General features: G+C 41.7%; 1 long non-coding RNA gene and 1 pseudogene across 3 annotated transcripts in view; one reads left to right on the top strand and one right to left on the bottom strand.

Annotated features, from left to right (window-relative positions):
- Positions 1 to 23,827, bottom strand: part of LOC143663919 (uncharacterized) — a 458,967-nt gene that overhangs the window by 247,251 nt on the left and 187,889 nt on the right. The window lies entirely within an intron of this gene.
- LOC143663917 (ribosomal protein uL30-like pseudogene) lies at positions 7,964 to 8,697 on the top strand (annotated as a pseudogene).

Genomic DNA, 23,827 nt, shown 5'->3' with positions numbered 1-23,827 from the left:
TAGGAAGCAGAAATTAAAAAAAAAAAAAAGAATTTTGTAGGGGCTAACTCCTATGGGACACAGAACAAAATATGAGAAGCAGTATTTACTAATGGAGAGAGGACTGAGATGTTGATACATATCTTAATACCAAGTATTAAATGTCTTAATACAAAGTGCTTTGTACAGACAGGAGATAAAAGAGTCATAGAGTTTTTCTTACAAAATAAATCTTCCATGAAAATAGCACCAAAGAAACAAAGTTGATGAGGATACCTAACATGTGAAAACCAAGGTTCCCGATAATTTGGATTAGTGGAAACTTTCATTGAATAGTAACACTGACTCACAAGCCAGCAGACATGTCCTCAAAAAGCAGCTGCCAAGAGATACCCAAAAGGAGTCCTGAAACATTACTTCTTTGGTAGCCTGAAAATATGTATCTGGGCAGGCCATAGAGTGTCAGAGGCTGGTTTCCAATCAAATCATGTTCTGAAATTCAGGGAGCTTAATCTTCTACGTAAAAGTTTCCCTAGAAGTCATAGATGAATGGCTATTAGGTGAACAAGACAACCTCCTTTTCTGGAAGTCTTTGAGAATGAGCAACTTTCATGATCAAGTGAAATGCTGCTCAAGAAAAGAAATTCTGGCCCAAGAAATAATATATAGTAAGGGCTGAATGAGCATTGGTTCAACTTAACTGCCTCGTTAAGTACAGGACAACTGAGACAACTGGGCAAAGCTGTGTGACAATTAATTCTTTTAGGTGAAATTCTATCATGGGTCATATATACTCTCTATAGCCTCATTCCCCTTTTATTTCAGTTTTCATCCTCCTTTTCTCCGTTTTCCTGTTATCTTCCACATAGGCTTTTCTGAACTTGTCCCAAGGGTTACTTAATCAGGTTTCTGTTGACATCTCCAAACTATCACCTGCAGTGCTTTGAAAAGCACTTGGGTCAGAAAGGCCTCTCATATGGAAGTAGAACTTACGGATGCCTCTATTTGGTTTAGGTATTTGGTGGCCAGGTACATCAGGGAAGGCTAGTCTTCTATTCCCAGGGGAGGAATTTGACCAGCCAAAGCAGGATTCTTCTCACCAGTGACTTTTTTTAGGAGTGAACATGTGTTGGAACTCTGGCCAATTAGATGAGAGGGAAAATCTGCTGAGTTCATTCCCTTTTCCTATCTTTCAAGGGTGGCGTGAGATGACACCTTTGGCTACTGCAGCCATCCTGTGACAAGAAGGGACAAATCTAAGGGAAAAGCCACACATGGATAACGGCAGTATGGAAAGATACAAAGAACTCAAGTCCTTGATAATGTCTTGGCCCACTGAATTACCTAATGCTGGAACAGCCTTATCTTGGGATTTCTTGTTAAATGAGCCCTATTTAAGCTACTTTCGGTTGGGCTTTCTGTTTCTTGTAGCAGAAACTGTCCTAACAGTTATACTCCAACCAGAAACAACAATGATCAGATTCCCTTAGATAAGCCCTTGGTCAAAAGAGTTTCTATGAAGACAGTCCACATCTTTTAAAAATCTGGTTCTTTGGGCCAAGAGAAAAGTGTTACTTGAGGATTTTACATTTCTTTTCTCCTGGGCAGCATTTTAGAAAGCCCACTCTTTAGGCAAGCATTCATTCACTCAACAAATACTTGATGAGTTCTGACTATAAGCCAGGCACTATTTTAGAAGTTAAGTACAACAGTGGTGAGCAAGGATGACACAGCTGCTATTTTGGTGGAGATGACATATGGTGAGAGGCAAGGATGATAAAGGAATAAACAAATACATGAAGAAGATGGCTTCAGATGGTATTGAGTGCCATGTGGAACAAGAAGCAGAGCCTGAGCCCAATAGTGACCTATGGGGCACACGATGTTTTGAACCAGATGGCAGTGTAGACCTCTCTAACAATGTGCCACGCAAGTGTGGTCAGAAAAGGAACCAGCATGTAGGGATTGGGCCAGAGTTTTTCAAGCAGAGGTAAGGACCAGGCGCAAAGACCCTGGGGAGGAAACAAGCCTGTGACCGAAGAATAGACAAAGCATGCATGGGGCTGGAGAGGTGCCAGAGAGCCAAGGGGTGGTGGGTGAGGTTGAAGAAGTTGGCAGGAACCAGTCTGTATAAGGCCTTGAAGACTGAGGCAAGGAGCTCAAATATTATTCTAAGTGCAAAGAAAAGCCAACAGCTTGGGAGGGCATGACAACCCTGATTCAATGAGTAGAAGGTTTCATTGTCCTCTCATTCAACCTATCAAAAAGATCATTTTTTCTCATCAGCAGGGCAGAGCCCTAAATGCAGAATCATAGTGTCCTGGGATAAAAGCCTGAGCTGAGGGAGAAAGAAAGAGACTGACTATACCCCAAGGCTCTCCCTTCCATCCCAATGCAGCCTGTTTCACCTCAGTGAGGGAGACAATTTGACATATTAAATAGTAAGAAAAATAAAAATTTAAAAATTTAAAAAGTTCACTGCCCTGTTGGAGGCCTCACAAATCGATACAAAACTTAAAAAAAAAAAAGAGAGCGAGAGAGGGAGAAAGTAGGTCAGGGTTCTTCTGCCTGGTAGTGGGCTGAGCACTGGGCAAATTCCAAAAGCAACTGCTCCACTTGGAGGTCTTGATTGAGCAATTTGAGTGATGTCAGTACTAAGGGCCTCCAAAAGCATACAATTTCTAAACCTGACCTCACCTGTGGTTTTCCTGGTAACTTTTTAAAACCATTACTTCCTGCCCTTTGCTTTATTTATCCTGCATGTTTATTTTCTATACAGTCTATTCTGAAACAGAGCACGGTGTGAGTTTTCAGGTCACCGCGTGCCATCAGGGTAAACTCAACAGATGTGGGGTGAGCTGGAAGAAAAACGAGCCATCAGCACCATGGCTGAGCACAGGCTGCCACTGTTGAGTGGAGTTTCTTGCTCTGGGGCTGGCCAGGGTAAGCTAGCTCCATGATTTGTGCAATTTGTACTCCTTCTCTGAAGGATATGCTAGGGTCAGGGGAATTCCCCCACCTCCCAAAACCTGACATCTTTCCTTGCTGACATGTTCACCATGAGAGAGGAGGCCAAAGAGATATCCAAGGATTCCCAAGAAGCCTGCTTTAATTCTTTTTCCTTCTGAGGGCACCAGCAATTTCCTTCGTTCCCTGGGTCTCCATGTACAGTTCACTGCTGTCCCAGAAACAGAGGTCACCACTGAGGCACTCTGAGGTTAAGGCACCCTGTGGCCCCTCTCCATCAGCCCCTCTGGGTGGACCACTGTCCCCACCCTTCCCCTCCAGCGGCCTGGGTTCCATAGCAAGACCAGGAGCCAGCAGAAGTTTCAGACAAGACCGATGCCCCTTATTCCTTCACCAGACTTCAACAAATTAAAAAACAAAAACAAAGTGTCTCCCCAGAAAACCAAACTCCAAACCTTTGAAATCAGTTAATCAGTTTTGCTAAAACTAAAATTGATCTTCCATGCTTCTGAAACTACAGGTGGAAATTTGGTTTTGGCTGTGGGTTGTTTTCTTTGACCTCGTCTGCATGAGAAACATATTCTTCAGCATCTTGTTAGAGTGGCTCAGAATTAGGAGCATCCGTGATGATGGTGGTGGTGGTGGCTGTGACCAAGACAGTATTAATGGAAACTACTGGGATGGAAGCGTAGTCGAGGTGAAAGTTTTTCTGTGCTCTTTATTCTTTATTATTATTATTTTTTAAATACTTTTTATTATTACTGCATTCCCAGCACCCTAGAATGGGGCACTGGAAATAATGGGCCTTCCATACAAATTTTCTGAACAAATAACTAGCATTCACTGAGCTCTTACTGGGTGCCACAGTGTTGTATTTTATACACAATAGGATTATTGTAAGATCTGAAAAAGAACTTAATTTGCTCTTACTGCATGCAACACAATGCTCTAAGCACTTACATCTGTTAATTCAACTGATCATCACAACAGCCCTGTAGTGAATGGGTTGAATGATCACCTCCAAAAGTATGTGACCATGCCCTAATCCCCCGAATCTGTGAATGTGACTTTATTTGGAAAACAGTCTTTGCAGATAAAATTAGGTTAAGGAACTCAAGAGAAGACCATACTGGATTACCCAAGCAGGTCTTAAATATAATAACAAGTGTCTTGATAAGACAGAGAAGAGAAGAAACAGAGGGCAGAGAAGCAGGCCATGTGAAGACGCAGCAGACACTGCAGTGATGCAGCCACACACCAAGGAATGCCTGGAGACTCCAGAAATGGGAAGGGGAAAGGAAGGGTTGTTCCCTAGAGCCTTCAGAGAGAGCGGGATCTTGCTGACACCTTGATTTCAGACTTCTGGCCTCTAAAATTGTGAGAGAATAAAATTCTGTTGTTTCTTTAAGCCACCAAGTTTGCACTAATTTTTTATGGCAGCCCTAGGAAACTAATAGATATCTTTCATGTTTTCCCAGATAAATAAAATGAGCACAGGAGATGAAGTGGCTTGTTTAAATTCACACAGTTGGCAAGTAGCAGGACTGGAATTTGAAGTCCCGAAGTTTGACATGAAGTGTTTGCTCTTAGCCACTGAATTGGTCCAGATATGTCAGATGCTGGGAATACAGCTGCAAACAAGTGACAAAGTTCCTCACGAGGCTGTCGTGTGTCTGAGGTTCTGAGGGGACACGTGATGTGTCTAAGGCCATGACTGGTGGAGCTGAGACTCGAACTTGAGCATCCTGACTCCAAACCTGCCCTCCACCCTCCAAACCAGAAAGGGAGCCACAGGCTCAAGCTCTCTGCAAACTGCAGCTAAAAGATGAAAACTGGGGAAGCATGGTAGGTCACAGCAGCTGTCCATTTCACCTGTGAGCAAGGTCCTTCTTGTGGGATCTGGGGTACAGTGAGTCAGTGGGGTTCAGGCTGCCTTCTTCTAGCAGAGGGAGAGACAACTGTGGAAACAGTACATCACCAGGAAGATGACTGGTTGATCATGAGTCAGAGGCAGAGACTCTCTTCTACTCCTGCTGTCACGGTGACCCAATATCTGGGAAAAACACCTTGAGATGCTGGTGGACATTGACCTGGTCTCTCCAGATTGCTTGCAAACTGACATCTGACCTAACCCTTCCAGGCCCAGAGTCAGGTCTGTCATAAAGTTTACAGCAGAATAATCTAAATTCCACCTGGAGAAGAAAATGACTTATTAAATGAAACCAGACGTAATTCCCCAGGTCCAAGGGTAAAAGCTTTGAGTAGTGCATCTGCACATGCAATGATGCAGAGATGCTGTATCCTGGAACTCCACATACCTAAAGACACATATTGGAGTGGATGAAGGTGCCAGAATGTATTTTAAAACATGTTTTCTTCCTTGTAGAAAATAGAAAAAGTTATGTTAATGTTAATAAATTTTCTTTTTGGAATGAAATTGAACTAGATAAATTGCAAAATTAAAGAAAGCAAAAGGAACAGAATGTGGGGAATTAAAAAAAAGTAAAGAAGAAAGAAAGGAACCAAGGTTAGAATGAATATAAGGAGAGGAAACCCATCCACAAAAGAGAAAGAAAAACATGGGAGGAAATGGCAAGAGATACTGAAGGAAGATAAGGGGAAATAAATGGAAGAAACTAGAATCAAGATAGGTGACCAGAGAAAAAGTAGGGGAAGAAAAGATGGTTATATTCTGTGTCAGTTTTCCAAATGACCCTCCACCTGGGGCTTTGGCCAGCCCCTCCCTTTAGCTGTTGCTCAGGGGACTCTCTTTCATTCTATTGAAGAGGCAGGAGGCTATCAGTTTACAAGTAGAGAGGAAGCAGAGGAAGAGGAAAGAAAGCAGACAAATTACTAAATGAGGAAGCCAATTATCCAGTGCACCATACTTCAAGCTGTCAGTAGGCTGCTATTCCTCAGGCACCTTGGAGCAAAGTAGGACTTAGAACTTTAGAGTTTGCTGCCATCTGGCCTTTCCAATAAAATAATCTATACAGACTTCCCCCGAGCGTCCACATCAAATTGCCAGCATCCTGAATGAAATCTTTCCAAATAAGAGACAGCATTACAGTGTCGCTGGGTCACAGGATCACAAAAGCAGAAGAGGCCTGCAAATAAAACTGCCCAGGAACCATTTCAGTTTCCTACTTGGACAAACTGCAGGGTTTATTTGGAGCCTCCTGCTGACTTCTCTAGCAACAATATACATAAAAGCCAAGAGAAACAGACATTTGCTTCAGTCAAGAAGCCAAAGATGGTGCCAGGGTAAAAGATCTTTTGTACCTGCCAAAAGCCTTGTGGGTGGAAAGAAGCTCAGCACACAAGTGCCTTAATTTATGAGGAACTTTTTTTTTTCACATAAAACCCTTTCAAACATCAATGCAGAACAAAGTACCTGCCACTTACTCTAGCCACACAGGCTGGCAGAGGCACGGCTGTAGCAGCCCCATACGAGTTGATGTGGGGAGTTAAGGGCAGAGGAAGGTCAGACAAGGGAACAAAATGCCTGCAAAATAATCCAGTTAGTCAGCAGAAGGTTCTACTCTGCAAGAAATGCAAGTTATAGAAAAGAGCTGGGGAAAAGGGACAAATCATGGCAGTGTGGTTATAGAACATCTCCAACTGGAGTACGCAAACCAACTCCAGAAGGGAGATTTCCAAAAAGTTTAAATTTATGACATACTATATTTCTTGGTTCCTGAATAAGGTCCTGTAATGTAATTGGCTTGAATCTCAAGGAAAGAAAAGAACCACAAGAAAAGGAAAAGTTGGGTATCCAGTGATAAGCTCACCTGTGGGAGAAAAGATGCTAACCTCTCAGTGATTACTACAACCCTGAGCCCTTTTGAAAGTGGAAATGGTAAATCAGCTTGTCCCCTTATCAGCAGTCTACATAATTCTATAAAGGAATCTCCTTCTCTGTAGAGTGATGACTGCAACTCTAGTAAACATTAAAGTGACTGATACACCCACCTTCATGCCCTATGAGGTAAATTTGATTAATCACGTTCACAGTTTCTATAACAATGTTGCTCAGGGTGAGACCTGGGGATTAACTGCAGGAGAATCACTGCTGGAACTTGGTGAGAATACAGACTGCTGACTCAAAATTTCTTGGGTGTCAAGTGGAAAATTCTTAATATCCTCTCACAAGCAGTGGGGACAACCAAAGCAATAGGCTGAGGTCCCAATCTTGGGTTTTGTTCATAAGAAACTTCACCCCACAAGGGATAGGCTAAGCCTGCTTAAAATTAATCCTAAGAGTCACCCCCAGAGAACCTCTTTTGTTGCTCAGATGTAGCCTCTCTCTCTCAGCCAACACAACAAGCAAACTCACTGCCCTCCTCCTCTCTACGTGGGACATGACTCCCAGGGGTGTGGACCTTCCTGTAACATGGGACAGAAATCCTAGAATGAGCTGGGACTCAGCATCCAGGGATTGAGAAAACCTTCTTGACCAAAAGGGGGAAGAGTGAAATGAGACAAAATAAAGAGTCAATGGCTAAGAGATTGCAAACAGAGTCAAGAGGTTATCCTGGAGGTTATTCTTACACATTATATAGATATCACCTTTTTTAGTTAAGGTGTAATGGAGTGGCTGGAGGGAACTGAAAATGTAGCACTGTGTTCCAGTACCCATGTTTCTTGAAGATGAATATATAATGATATAGCTTTCGCAATGTGTCTGTGTAATTGTGAAAACCTTGTCTCTGATGCTCCTTTTATCTACCGTATCGACAGATGAGTAAAACATATGGATTAAAAATAAATAAATAATCCAGGGAACAAATGTTAAAATAAATTTATTAGACTGAAATGCTAGTGATCAATGAAAGGGAGGAATAAGGGGTATGGTATGTATGCATTTTTTTTTTTTTTTGGTTTTCTGTTTATTTCTTTTTCTGGATTGATGCAAATGTTCTAAGAAATGATCATGATGATGGATATACAACTATATGATAATATTGTGAGTTACTGATTATATATCAAGAATGGAATGACCGGCAGCATCAGAAAGATGGCAGAGGAAGAGCCAAGAAAATAGATCCCTTTGGTTTCAGAAAATCTCCTGAAAAAGAGGAAGGTTTATCAGGCCCTCATAGCCACCCTGGCAAAGCAGGCACTTTTGGAAAAGAAGCAGATGAAAGGAAAACAGTTCAGGTTTAAGCAACTGGAATCGTTCTTTTCTCAGCGGCAGCAACGTGACAAGACATACCTCAAACGGCTAGAAGTGAAACCTCATGGCTTGGAAATGACAGGTGGACATTCCTTGGCCTTTGTCATACGCATCCAAAGGATCAATGGGATAGGCTTACTGGTGCAGAGGACCATCGAAAGACTTCGCTTGAGGAAGATTTTCAGTGGTGTATTTGTGCATGTGACCCCCACAACCCTGAAAATGCTGCCTACAGTGGAACCTTATGTGACCTGGGAATTTCCAAACCTGAAGTCTGTCTGGGAACTTATCCTGAAACATGGACAAGCCAAGGTCAAGAATAAGACAATTCCATTGACAGACAACCCAGTAACTGAGGAGCACCTGGGGAGGTTTACTGTCATTTGTTTGGAAGATCTCATTCATGAAATGCCTTCCCAAAGAAGTATTTCCAGAAGATCTCCCAGTTCTTGTGTCCGTTCTACCTCTCAGTGGCATGTCATGCTACCAAGAATAAAGTGGGCTTTTTCAAGGAGATGGGCTCACCTGGTTATCAGGACAAAAGCATCAATCAACTCATCTGACAGCTGAACTAGACCCAGGTGAGGCTGTGTTGAAAACCACCTTTGGAGTTGGCTTCTGATGGAGCCATGCCCTGCCACTTCAAAATTCTTTTTGTATTTACCAGTATTTGAGAGTAATCTTTGTACTGGGAGAAGAGAAAGAAGGTAGGTATTTACAAGTCTAATAGATGAAGAGGAGCTCGGATAAGTGAATTCCTGATTAGGACATGGGGCTATGTATATCCCACGAGTTACAAGCTGGAAAATGTCAAGTAACAAAGTAAGTCATCTGTATTGTGGTGGTCATTTACAGGAAATGGAGTAGGAGTGATAAAAGAAACTAATTTTGAAATGATCTGACAACCTAAATCCTCTATTTTGTGGGCAGCAGTTTAAAGTTAAAGCCTTCTGAAATTGCTCTTTATCAGTACTGTTGCTGTTACTCTTAGGTGTCAATACAGTGAATGTGTTATTAAAGTGGTTATGCATTGGAGGTCTCTGTCTGTCTCGTGAGCAGTGAAGTATCTTCAGAGAAGATTGTTTTCTGCTCTGTCTTCACAAACTGACTGTGAAGGGTCAGGCAAAAGACTGGTTGCTGTGCATGGCAAGCACCTCTCATATCACAGCCTGGTTCCGAGAGAAAGTTCCAGCATATTTTTCCATGAGGCCACTACCTCTTCTGAAATAACAAAGGACACACAGCCGCCATGGAGAAGGGAGTTATGCCGTTAGGCTGTCCTGGGGTTTAATGTAGGTGAACATCCAAGCATGGATCCCAGCTCCCGACACCCTGAAACAGTGGACCAAGCCCAGGCGTACATGAATCTGGACGTTCGTTCCTAGGATCTTGTTTTGGAAGAACTTGAAATACAGTAAGAAGAACACAAAATCAATGCTTAGTTGTCTCTGCTTAAAAAAAAAAAAAGAATGGAATGATCATATGGCAAGAATATTTATATGTTGTTATGTTTAATAAATAAATTAATAAATACACAAAATTTCTTGGGTGTTTGTATGTTGTTATGCTTAATATATAAATAAATATGATTTCTTGGGTGTGAGGCTCAGGAATCTACATTTTTAAAGTAGCTCTGTGGGGATTCTTCTGTACTCCACTCTTCCTTCACATGTTACTCATGCACTCCTTCCTTCTTTCCTTCCCTCCCTCTCATCCATTTGTCCTTCCCTTTCTTTCTACTCACTCTCTCCTTCCATCCATCCATCACAATCTACATATGAGGCGCTGTGTTCAGTGATAAAGATGAATACAGCACAGAGCTCACAAGGAAAAATATCTAAAAGCTCATTTTTTAATCTAAGAAAAAACTTTAACAGTCCATGAAAAGATGAGTTTGGCTCCCATTTGTAGGATTTCTAAAATATAAGTATATTTGTGGAAATTAAAACCCACACAAAGCAACATAAGCAAGACCTAGTCACCTTCATGGGCAATTTATTTGGGGAAGAAGTATGTAAACAAAACCACATTTATCAAATTTGGCAACAACTCTTGGCTGTGTACACTGCCCTTATTTAGTTCTTTGATTATGACACACATAGCAAAACCATCTTCACTCAATGTGAATAGAAACAAATTCATTTAGGTTAATGCCAAAGGCAGAACCATCTAAATTTGATAAGTAAATTAAGTGCTGGCAGGAGAGACCTGTTGTTTTCACACATGGGGAGGGGCTTTGCCTGCGCTTGCCATTATTTAAACAAATAATGCAAAGCTGGGGGACAGACAACTGGGTTTTATGGGGGTGTCATAGAGAGATGAAAATCCATGGGAAATCTTAGCAATGAGTTTCCCTTCAGAGAAGGAAATTGCTTCTCTGCTCATTTGGGCACCGAAAAATTATATCAACATCTATTCAAATGGAGTAGAATATCTAGTCTGCATTCCTGAAGCAAGGCGTAGGAGTCAAGATTTGGGCTACAATGTAATTCAGAGCTACTATATTTCCTTTTACATGGAACGTTTTGGTAAAGAGAGGGTGACAAAATTAAATTAAGTAATTAAATTACTTCCTTAAACAAAAGGAAGAAGAAGAAAGGGGCAGAAATAGCTTCAGGGAACTGATTTTTGGATATGTTCATAAGATGGTTTTGTCACCCTCTCTTTACCAAAACGTTCCATGTAAAAGGAAATATAGTAACTCTGAATTACATTGTAGCCCAAATCTTGACTCCTACGCCTTGCTTCAGGAATGCAGACTAGATATTCTACTCCATTTGAATAGATGTTGATATAATTTTTCGGTGCCCAAATGAGCAGAGAAGCAATTTCCTTCTCTGAAGGGAAACTCATTGCTAAGATTTCCCATGGATTTTCATCTCTCTATGACACCCCCATAAACCCCAGTTGTCCGTCCCCCAGCTTTGCATGATTGCAGGATAATTACACTGCCTTTTTCCAGGTTCAGTGGCCTCGACACTCCACCACCCTCCTTACCTGCATCTTTTACAACCACCAAAACTTTGAAATGAGAATGAAACAAATTCCTTGCCCAGGTTGTGCATGAATCCTAGCTCTACAAATAAAAGGAGAGAGGATGTGCAAGAATTCCATGTTAACCATAAAACACACTTCTGAGGAATATTGGTCTCCTCCTAGACAAAGAAAAGAAAAGTAAAAGAAAGCACACACAGCACCCACAGAGAAGATGGCACAATGTGGTTTCAGCTCTGCTGACCTCAACTTAAACAAGACAGGAAGAGACCAGAAGGAAACCCTGAGAACTATTTAAAAATTCTGCTGCTTGGTAAGAAACAACTAATTTCCTGAGAGATGGGAAGCTATGCATGCCCTCATTTGGGCTGTACAGCGAATCCACCTTGGGAAAGAGTCCACTGGTCCCACAGTCAAACACTATCATATTTTCTGCCTGTTTGGACCGTGGGAAAAGCTACCTAGCACACTAGTCTTCAAACTGGTGTTTTATGGGTTTGTTCAATCTGTATTCCACCTCCTCAAGTTCGACTTACAGACTATTTTCTGGCTACTGGATCCAGAAAAATAACAAACAAAAAAGTGGGAAAACCACTAGCAGAGCACAACAGTTTCCATGAGTTCTCAGGTGCTCAGGCCAAGACATAAGATGAAAACAGAGAGGAAATCACTCAACCTCAATACCACTGTTGACCATATCAGATTGGCCAAAAAAACTGCCAACAGATGATATTAACTCTGGCACAGTCACCAAATATCTGGGCCAGGGTGGGGCAGGCTGGAGAAATGCCTTTTTCAGGGAGATGGTCTCACTCTCTTTCTATCCTCTTGACTTACAGAAGGTGATTTCTCAGAAAATTCTCAGCAGCTAATACAAATAATAAGGAAACCCTCCAAAGATGGAGACTCTGTAATTTTACCAACTCAGGCCGAATCAGACATTTCACAGGTCTTGGGTTCAGCAATCATTTTTTACTGCCTTAGCTGGGGCATCTCTGTGACCTGTTGTTTCACTTCAGTGAATGGCCAGTGGGTGGATTCTTGAATCTGTTCTTTTGAAACAGACCCAGGAAAATCCCATAAAACCAGGTTGTGCACTATGTAAGAAGGAATAGGAGGTGGGAAGGGGTTCAGTATGCGTTCTGCCAGATTTATAAAGGGAATTCTGAGTTTCTTAGAAAATCTGTCTCATGCAGGTCTTGGCCTTGATGTTTTCAAGCAAACAACCTAAAGGGCATCGGAAGAAGGACAAGACTGGGCCTCATCCCTTGTGGACATGGAAGTGGGGCATAGCTATGCAAATAGGGGAAGGGAAAATACCAATTGCTACTGCCCCCAGCTTCTAGACCTCAACTTCTTATTTCAGCTTCCTGGCTGGTAGTTTCTCCAAAATATTCAATAACATTATCTTCATCATCCTCATCTTCATTTTTGAGCTCTTACTATGTACCAGGCATTATATATATATATACATACATTACTCCTCACCACACACTTACAATGTAGATACTATCATTATCAGTATTTTATAGGTGATAAACGTTTAAATGGATCCCCAGGTCACTCAGTGCAAATGTGGTAGAGCTAGGACTCAAACTCAAGTTTCTTTAACTCCAGAGCCTAAACACTCAAGCAGCATAGAGAGAAAGGAGATGTTGTTTGATTCACCAAGTAATGGTTGAATTGTGGTATAACATAGAAAAGGGTATAGAAAGGTTCAAAAACTTGGCCTTATATAAAGCTAAACCAAACCAGATTGAACGGTACAGAGCATTTTATTCAATTGTGAGGAGATTTCAGTTCACAGGGTAAAACATTTCATGAGTACACAGAATTATTCACTGATGACAAACAGAAGAAACAACTGATTTCTTTAGCCACAGAATGCTGGGAAGCCTTCTTTTTGAAGGCTCCTGGGCCTGGAGAGGAAAATAAAAGACAAAAATAAGAGAGGCCTTTTAAAGGGTTGCCCTGGAACTCAAGGTTTTGTTTCAGTAAACTGAGTTGCCTAAGAGAAGTCAGTGAAAGGTGAATAAGGAAAATGAGAAGACAATCATATCATGCCCTTAGTTGTCATCTTTGAGGACTTTCAAGAATCTACAAGTGGTACGATTAGAGGTGATTGTAGGAGATATTTTCTAAATAGTACATATAAAATCTATATTTCTTCTACTCTTTCCAATCAGTGAAAGGAAGATACTTCCTTTGCCAATAACCTCTTTACCATGTCTCTTCAGCACAAGACTCACTGGATCAGGAGTAGGGCCTACACAGATATGGTGAGAAACAGCAATACACCATTTTTTTGTTTGCTGTTTAGAAAGACAACAAATGTCATAGAGTGCTTTGCAGATTATAAAGATGTCAGTGATGGGATTATTAACTTGGTCCTCAGATGATCTGCAAACCTTGGACAACGCCAGGTCCCAAAGAGGTTAAGACAATTTGATAGATTGGAGAGAAAACTAAAATGCCTTAGTTTACTAGAGGTCACCGAAGAGACCCGATTCCTTCTATATCTAAAACAGAAACACAATCTTGGTCACTCAGTAGAGAAGGTGGGTTAGATCCTAACCTCAGCTCAGATGGAAAGAAAGAACTACTTCTCTATTACATGACTGAGCCAAATGTCATTGGGAACTTTCCCCATCCTCAGTAGAACACCCGCCCCCCACACACACACACACGCAAAACATACACAATAACCACAAGAAGTAGGTTTGGGGTTTCAGGGTGACATGTATATGCATATACACGCTCACATCACCCTCACCCCAATACAAATACATATAAGCACGTGCAAGCGAACAGATACATTGTATGTGTCATCCAAAGAATGATGCTGTCCCTTGGTGGTGGAGGCCAGACTGGGGCTAGAAGGAAGCCTGCTTGAAGGGGTAGCTGGGACTGAGAATTTACCCCAGACCCTAGCCTTGTAACTACATTTACCTTTCAGTTCTCTTGTCTTGCCCCTTCCCTGTAAAGCTCAGTTATGAAACAGCACACAGTGCAGTTAAAGTTTAAAACCTATTTTACAAAGGGGTGCCAAGCATCTCAGAATGCCAACCATATTCCAGATGGGTAATTACTTAAATTCAATATGCTTTCTCTCCCCCGGGCTTGCGATGTGCTAGGCAGTGGGCTAGGTACTATGGAGGAGAAAAGAAAAGAAAAAGATCCAGTTCTTCAGAGTACCATAGTCTGTACATTCCAGGTATCAAATCATGTTCTTCAATTCAGCTTGTCCTGCTTAAAGCAACACTGTTTCTTCCAGAAACTCCTGTTCCCTGTTAGGCAGTCCAGCTCACCTCTACCAGCCCACTCTTTTCTTTGGTAGTTCACTTTTCTTCCTAATCTCTAGTCCAGGACACATCTATTTTACTTTCTTTCCTTGTTTCCTATAAAAGCAAATCTTTTTCCCCTCGCATTTCCATTCATTTCCAATGTAAATTACTCTCCTCTAATGTAAACAGGTACTCCTACCTTGGAGGGCAAGTTGGCTTCCATTGAAATTTAAAATGCATATACCCTATGACTTGGCAATTCATGTCTCATGATCCACCATGGAACAGTCACACCTGCCAAGAAGGCATGAATAGGGATTTTCTTCATAACACTATGGAGCACAGCAAAAAGTTGGAAATAATCTGTATGTCCATCAGTAGGTGAATGACAAACTGTGGTATGGTCAATCCATGACATCCACTCAGCAGTGACAATGAGGAAGATCTATACAGCCTAATAGGAAGAGGTGTCTAGAATGACAAGAGAAAGTGACAGAGAAATAATATGTCACCATCTCTCATTATTATTGTTTAGTTAATAAAACTAAAATTATATTTTTATATAGCCCACATACAGATTTGTAAAGGCACATAAAGAGTTTGCAAGGCTGCACACCAAATCGGAAACCTCAGTATTACTGGAGTGTGGAGAAAGGGCCTTGAGAACTTTATTTACACAATTAGAAATAATTTTTAAATGTTTAAATAAATCAGATGTCTTTACTAGTGATGGAACCACGACCCCACCCCAATATACATTAAAAACAAAAATCAAAATAACCTTCTTCTTCTCTCTAGGAACATCAACTCAACTGCTGGCATAAAGTTGATCATTCGTTCAACATTCAACAAATATTTCCTGAAGACCTATTATGTGTCACACTGTGTAAATTAATCTCTTCTTTCAGCACCGATCCTCCTATTCTAAAGTTTCTTCATTCCCTGATAGTCCCCAGCACTTGCTGGTCTAAACCCCAAGCTCTTTTCCACTGGGGAAACTCAAGGGAGTAGTTCTTCCAGTCACTCAACTTTTCTTCAAGAAATATTATAATAACCATTAGCCTTTGCACCACTTACCTACAGTTCACTTACTCCAACCATTCTCAAGTCTACAAAAGTTGGGAAGGCAGAAGGGTGTTCCCCTCTAGTCTCCCCCACAGAGTCTCCGGGCAGAAAAACACATAGTGAAACGAAACCCCCCATCTGAAAACTCTCTCCAGCCCCCAGCTTGCTATATACAGAAACCACCAGATTGTTATTCTAAGACTTGGGATCCGCTGACCTCCTAACCACATTTCCCTAGGTTCTGCTATGGCTGTAGCTGGAGAGCAAGGAGGCATTTGACACTAATGAGATGTGGTTCCCATCTCAGCTTTACATCATCTCTGCCAATGGACACACTCCAGGCCAAGGCTCAACCTCACTCTTACACAATTATTTTTTTTAAAAAAAGGACCATGAACCTTGCACTTGAATGTCAGTTTCTATTGACTTTCCTTTCACCAGCCTGCCTCTAAAACCAAAAAAAAATTGTTAAAGCAAAATCCTTAATGGCTTCATGGTGGTTTGGCAAGCAGCAGATTTCCCAAGGAGAGATACTTTGTGGGTAAAGGGTTAAACATTAACAGGCTTCCCAGGAAGGTCTCTTCCACCCTGTTAATGGAACCCAAGTGCAAACCTTGGCAAGAATCGCACATTAGCTTTTGACAGGTGGAGGCTTCATGCTGGTTGCTGCTGCATTTCCAGCAAAAAATTGGGGACGTGGGGACCACTCCATGACATAATAGGCTGGAACAGATTGCTTTGCAGAGATCTCTTCTGGCTGAAATAATTCCTTATAACAACTTCCTTGACACGCTGTCAGGATGGCCCATTTCCAAGGTAATGGCTGATGAATGGGGATATAATAGACATCATCTGTGATCTTCCAGAGATAAAGTCTCCAGAACACCCTGCTACATTCTTCTAATAGAGCCATCTATCCACTCATTCGGCAATGCTTAGAAAGCTGGGCCCCCTGCTACATGCTCCCCAACAGCCTCCTGTTCTTCTCGCATCATAATATTGTTCACTTTTTACTGTAAATCTGGAATTGCAAACTCAAATATCCACAGAAGCCAGGCAGACAATATAAAAGACATAGCAGACTAGGAGGCAAGCCAGAGAGCTGGCCGAAAGGGAGAAACCACTCTAGGCACCATCCTGGTTTAACTTCAGGATGCTTTTCTGGACCAGTGTCCTTGGCAGAGATCTCTTCTGGTTAAAATAAACAATGGCCTGACCCCAGCCAGGGGAGTCTGTTTCCAAGGAAATGGATGATTTTCTCATTTTTTTAAGGAGAAGCTAAAAATCTGGAATTTTATGTAAAATTAACTGATTTTGAATGTGGGTAATGAATTCAAACTTTAAACACTGCTCAGGCCTAACAAAACAGGTTAGTGAACAGATTTAGCCCTAGGCCACCAATTTGTGGACACTGAAGATAATTAGCTGTTTAATAGCTATCTTCCTCATTATCCTGGAAATTCCCTGAGGGTAGGGGTCTGCCAGCCTGGCTGGCAGCTGATTACCCAGTGCCTGGAGCAGTGTCTTCAGCTTAGCCACCCAACCATACCTCTTGGGGCCTCTGAAGAGCTACAGATGCCACCCTCCCTAATCCCCCAGATACTGTTTCCTCACCTGAACAGCCACCCCTTGCACAGAAAGTGAAGATGTGATGCCCATGCTTCCTAGAAGGTGAAATAATCTCTGTAATAAGCTCAAGAGTGATGCAAAAATATTTCCCCACACACTAACGCAGACCTCTGGTGTCTGCAAAGAAAAGGGATAGCTATTTATCTTCCTTCATTAGGGGGTTCCTGTCATGTGGAAGGGTGCTCTGTTGGAGACGATGACTAGGGACTATCAGTAAACCTTATTCCACAGGATGAGAATAACTGCACCTACAAAATGGTATGTGGACAAAGACAGAGCTACCTTTGGGAAAAGGAACACTGGGTCCGTTTTTGGAAAATTATGTGCCTCCCCCATTGAAAGAGATATGTGCTAAAGCACCTGCCCCATCAACAGTCTCCAGGAGGGGCATCCACACGTTCCCTACCCTCCAAGCCCACCACCACCTTCTTGGGCCATGGCCTAAGATGGAAGCCTGATCCAAGGAGAGAACCGGCTGGGTGGACAGCAATCTTAGACCTTAAGGACCCAGGTCTGGCACATGAGCTGGGCTCATCAGATCCTGAAGAAAGGGATCTGGGAGCAGCTGCCAGTCCAGCCATGACTGGGTACCAGAGCTGAACATTGTGCATAAGCAAGGTCTGGGGCAGCCATTTGGGGCCACGTCCATGATGATCGAAAACCTGAGGAAGCCAGTTTACAGAATGGGAACAACCCCAGAAAGTCAGAAAGAAAGACAGAAAAAAGGACTTGGCACCCAGTAGATTCCAAGGAACTGTGAACCTACTGTTCCCGGAGCCTTAGATTAAAATTTCATACCTTTATAACAAGAACTACTCCCTCTTCCTGAGTCAGCTTGAATGAGTGCCCTTCAAAGGCAAAGTTGTTCTAAAGCTTAAGACGTTTTTTCCAATAGCCCTTGCAAATAGACACCATCCCCAACTAGCGGTGGTGATTTGACCAGTTTTAACAGGAAGATGAAAACTGAAAGATGGACTTACTTTGTTGGAAGACCACATTAGATCTATTAGGAAAAAAAAGTTAAATCACACATTAAATTTAATAGGTTTACAACTTCAAAATTCCCATATTTATTTTGCACATTCTCTGGTGGTTATACCACCCCCACCACCACGTATGTACACGTAGATCACACACACACACACACTTAATAGTAGGGCCTACAGATGTATGAAAATACTTAACATAGGATAATAGATATTCTTACCATAATGAGGTGGGTGGTGGCTGACAATGGAATCTACTGGATTTTGGAGGGCTTGTAAAAGAACAAAGCCTTTCAATGATAAAGAAGAGAATAAAAGCAAATATACTTGTAGACCCCTGTGCTACATGGTCACTGACATGACCTACTGTAATGGCCCCAAATCTACTGGCAGCCTTTCAATCCACTCTATACTGTAGTTGGAAGAGTTGTTTGAAAACTCAAATCAGATCATGTCATCCACCTCTCTGAAATGCCTTAGTGATGTTCCACCACTCTTCTGATGAAGACTAAAATCCTTACCACGGCCCACAGAGCCCCACAGCTCTGGTTCCTGCTTCCCCTCACTCTCTTTCCTCCAGTCTCACTGGCTTTTTCTAGTGCCTCACGTTCTCTGTGATTTCTTCAACTACAGGACCCTTGCACAGTCTGAAATCTCTGCCTCAAATATTCTCATTCCCTTAACCTGACCACCAAAATGCACCTGTACACGTACATGTGTACACACATTCCAAATCACTCACAAATACACACACTCCCTTTGCCTGGCTAATGCCTACTCATCCTTCAGATCTCAACAGTCACCATTTCCCACAGGGAAAACTTTCCTCACCCCCTCTCCCAGAGGTGGTCCAATCCCTTTCAGACATTCCCATGGTACCATGATGCTCTCAACCACACCACACTCCCACTGAAATGTGTGGGATCATCTGGTTCATGTCTGTCACCTGTTAGACTGTCAGCACCATCCCTGACTCCCGCCTGCCACATAGCACAGGACCAGGTCACAAGGGAATTTGCAGGCCTGATTTTCTATTTCAGTTAAACACTCTCTATAGTCTCGTTACTCCAACCATCTATGGTTTCTACTTTTCTTATCATAGCATTTCACATCTTGCACTGCTTTCTGAAGTTCACATCTGTTTACGTCTTCTGACCCTTGGCCACATTATGTGCAGGGATTGTGTTGTATTGTTTGTTGCATTTTCCAATATACAGTATGGGCCTTGTCATATTTAATACATAGCTGTTGGATACTTTAAGACATGATTTAAAAATTTGCGTTTCAATAATGGTAAGGAGGCCTTAAAGAAGTGTGTAGGTAGGGTACAGTGGTTAAGAGGGTAAGCTCTGAGGTATGAAAGCCTAGGTATGAATCCTCTTTGTGCCAGTTACTATGTGACTTTGGACCAGTCAATTCACCTCTTTGTGCCTAAGATACTAACCTGGACAATGAAGAAAAGGATACTACCCACTCTGTAGGATGATGGGAAGACAAAATTAGGCATGCAAGCACTTAGAACAGAGCAGGCCCATGGGCATGTGCAGTCTTGAGAGCTATTATTAGTGCTATGCTTTATGGAAGAGATGGATTAATGTTCTCCTTTGCTTTAAAAAAATTTTTTAAAGATGGAGATATTTTAACATGTTGGAAAGTTGAGAGAAAAGAGCCACTGGAAAAGGAGCAATTCAAGATGTGTTGGGAAAAAAAAGTATAATTGATGGATCTAGGTCCCAAAAGCAGCAGCAGAAGGGAGAGGGAATTAAAGGCATAAGTGGTGGGAAGGTAACTGGGGACAGGAGGGATCCTTCTTTGCAACACCAACTCTATTTTTTAGAAAGCTTTTCTTAAAATGGCAGGTTTTCCATGCATAGATTGCCCTCTCTATGCCATGCTTGGAAGGGTCTAAATTCAAAGTTTCACCACAGATGACACTAAGAAAATCTACTAGATGAGGTAGTCTCAACTGGAGGCTATTCCCAAGCACCCCAGAGACATATGGCAAGGTCTGACATTTTTCACTGTCATCACTTGTGGGGCAAGTGCGGCTAGGATTTAGTAAGCAGAGGCCTGGATGCAGCCAAACATCCTACAATGCATTGGACAGCTCTCCTCCCCCCAACAAAGAATTATCCAGCCAAATATGTCAATAATGCACTTGTCGAGAAACCCAGTTCTAGACCATTATATTTCAGTGTCCCAGCCGTTCTGGACATCATGCTACACACTTGAGTAATTTAGTCTCTGTGGCAATTCAATCTATCCCTCTTTCAAAAGAACAGCCTTTGACAATAACCAGTGTGTTCCAAAACTTTGTAGACCATAAAGTAGTTTTCCCAATCCAAACTAAATCATCCATCGCTTCCACCCAGGCCCCAAAATTCCACAATCTGACTGCTGTCTTTCAGAAGAGACAAGAGAGACTCAAGGAACTCCAAGCTGCTCAGTGCATGCAGGAAATTTGTGGCTAATCATTTCAACCTGTACTTGAACAGAAACCTGCTTATTGTCCTGCTGTTCAGCTGCTCTGGAATCATCTATGACCGAAGTCTTGCATTTATTTGTAGAACAGAAAAAGGTATATTTTTATTCTCACATCCCTTCCAAGTCCCTGAATTAAATTAGTGTGAACTTTCCAAAATAAATTCACCTTTGAGCTGAAACTAAGCATGGAAAGTTTCAGCCCAAAAGGATACCTTATTGGAAAGTTAGAAGCAAATGAAAATGGGGATTATAACGGATATTTCACTGTAACTTCAACACTTGTAGTTCCAAAAAATAGAGCGTTTGTTAATAGAAAAGATTCTTGTGATGTATGCAATCCAGGATTGACTTTCAGTTCCCTTTTCTCCAGACTCTAAGGAAAAAAAAAAAAAAAAAAAACAACTAGAAATAAATAGAATGGAAAAATCAGCACATGTGGATCTAATTGGGCACCATGTCACTGGTTAAAACCCAAGGAAGGAATGCTTTATCAGAATGAGAAAAGGGGGACAATCAGTCATAGGACGGAAGACCCTTGATTCCTTTACTCTCACATGTAGTTTATTGGACCACAGCTGTGTTCTAGCAGCATTTGTCAACAACTTGAAGTGAATATTTTATGTGGATGGCCACCGTAGTTTTTCCCACAGACAATCACGCTCAAGTCTCTGGGCAATCCGTAACCTAACTAGATATTTCTGGACCATTAACAACCCGTTTTCTTCTTTCTTTTTTTTTTTTTTTCTTTCATCCCCTTAACAAACGTTCTCTGAAGGGCTGCTATGTGCTCTCCAGCATGGTGCTGGCACTTTAAGTGGCTTTGATTTTCACTGGGGGGGGGGGGGGGGGTAGGACAGAGAAGAAGGGAGGAGTTGATGGAGGGAAGAGGATCCAAGGCTGGACAGGGAGCTCACCGAGACCCAGCCTGGAACCCGATCCCACAGGGTCTGCTCCTGCAGAGCTGGCTCCGACCAGCCAGTCAGCCCTGCCCTGCACTCACTGTCCACACCCCAGGCCCACTGTAAGAACGTATTCAACATGGAGGCCTATTTACATTTCAGTCATCTCCAAACCCTGGAAGATGTAAATTCTGAAGCATGCACCTCCTAAAAAATCTATCCATAGCCATAACTGTGACTTTGCTAACATAAAGTCCACAAACAACATTCTAGACACCAAGGAAACTACTGCAGCATTTAAAAACCGCAGGAAGTTAAGTTATCTTCGAGATAAAACTAATTCAGTTTTTGGCAGCAGAGAATGCTTCCTTTCCACCCACCTCCCCCCCAAACACATGCAAAATCTTGGGCAAAATATAAATATATAAGGAAAGGGAGGGGAGGGAAGGGTTGGGAAGGGAAGAGAAGGGAAGGGAAATTGCTCTAGTTAAGCAGAGGTCCTGGAATCTCAGCCTTATCTCCCCATACCCCTCCTCCAGACTTTTTGTTTCTTACTGTCTGGATAAACACACTGAAAGAAATAGTTTCTTTAAAAATTTTCAACAAACTGAACTGGTATCATTTAGAGCTAATTCTTACTCAGGCTACATGAGCCTAACTTGCTTCTCCTAAATTAATTTTTTTTTGGGGGGGAGGAGGGTTGGGGAGGTACATGGTCCAGGAATCGAACCCCATGGTCTCCCGCATGGCAGATGAGAATTCTACCACAGAACTACCCTCGCACCACCACACCCCCAAATTAATTTTCACAGCTCACATAAATAAGTAGTTATTAGGAAGTATATTGGTGGCAGTGCAGGTTGACTCTCATTTTCACTTTCCTTGATTCTGTATCATTCTGTACTCCCCAAAAAAGTCAGGTTTTACTTTTTAAACTGTACATCTTGAAAAAAATTAGTTTTTTATCAAGTTTCATTTTTGTTTTTTTAGATTTTTTTTCTTTCAGATTGTTTCTATATTGGCAAATGGAAATGAATTAAAGAAGCTCCTCCTCTCTTTGGCTTCACTTGTAATTTGATCAAATAACACTTGTCTAAGGAATTAGTCAAATTGATATATGCTATACATAAGCTTTAAAAGGGTCAGATGCATTATCCTATATGCATTTTAACTTAGTCTGGATGGCTGTAAGATGCTTGGGCTGCACCGTTTATTTTTCACGGATGGTCAGGTCTGATTTCACAGCCTTGGATGGTTCAACAGAAAGGCCTGCCCTCCATCACAGCTCTGTGTGCACGCTTCCCACCACATCCCATCAGAGAAAATCACATTCTCAGATGAAGGAAGATAGTTCTTCCATCAAGGCATGTCCTTGGCATGGGCTAATAAAATCATATTACTCATAACCTAAAAGATATGTGTATATTGGGTAATTCTATGTTTTTTTATTAAAAGCATTTAGTTAAATTCACAGAGCCTTTCATTTATACTTGGAATAGAAAGACATCGATAAAAATGTTTTCATCATAAAATGATTTCAAAAAATGCATGCTATCACCAAAACAATAATCACTACCTCAAACCTGTAATTCTGCCAAAGAACCCTGTATGATAGAGGCAGTTATTAGACAAGGGGTTGTGGAAGTTTATGTTCCCTAAAACATCCGTAGCATTCCTCTCTAAAAAGCATGCAGGTAATCAAAGCAACTGAAATTGTGGCTTTTTTTTTTTCTGGCCAGTTCTGAAAAACAATATTCCAGAGCTGTGCATCTTATCTCATGGCTCACATCTCCAGCAAAGCTGAATTCAGAAAGTGCATTTGGATTGGCACATAATTTAAACTATTTTACTTTTGGGGTGGGGGGAAGCAAGTGATCCTGGAAGAATCCCATATTCTTTTTAAAAAAAAATATTCTTGAAAACTAGTTATGACTTAGAGCAGGAAGGAAAGGTTTGGAACAGCTGCCCCAGAGTGAGCTGGGAGAATGTTCATCACTGTCCCTTCTCTCCTTTACTTAAAGATTAGCTCACATCCCAGGCCCCTGCAAAAGGAAACCGCATACACTTAACTTTTGAGACTATCATGAGGATATTTCTGGCATGTCAGCCAGATCCGAAAGACGCACAAGTCTGGAAACTTACCTCAAGAAAACGAGAACTCAGAGGGTCAGCAATGGGCCAACTGGACATTTGAGAAAGTCATTTATTTCTTAATGACAGTTCCCCAGGAAAAAGTAAAACTGAACAAAAGCAGAGTAAACATGAAACTGCCATATAATGGGCATATGCCATTTAAGCCAAAGAGTATTCTTAGACAAAGCAAATCACACAAACCATGTTATGTTAAAAATACATTAAATGTTC

Source organism: Tamandua tetradactyla, chromosome 20, assembly GCF_023851605.1.
Source record: "Tamandua tetradactyla isolate mTamTet1 chromosome 20, mTamTet1.pri, whole genome shotgun sequence".
Classification (NCBI taxonomy): Eukaryota; Metazoa; Chordata; class Mammalia; order Pilosa; family Myrmecophagidae; genus Tamandua; species Tamandua tetradactyla.
Note: the sequence above shows the minus strand (reverse complement) of the source record. Positions and strands in the feature narration are given on the sequence as shown.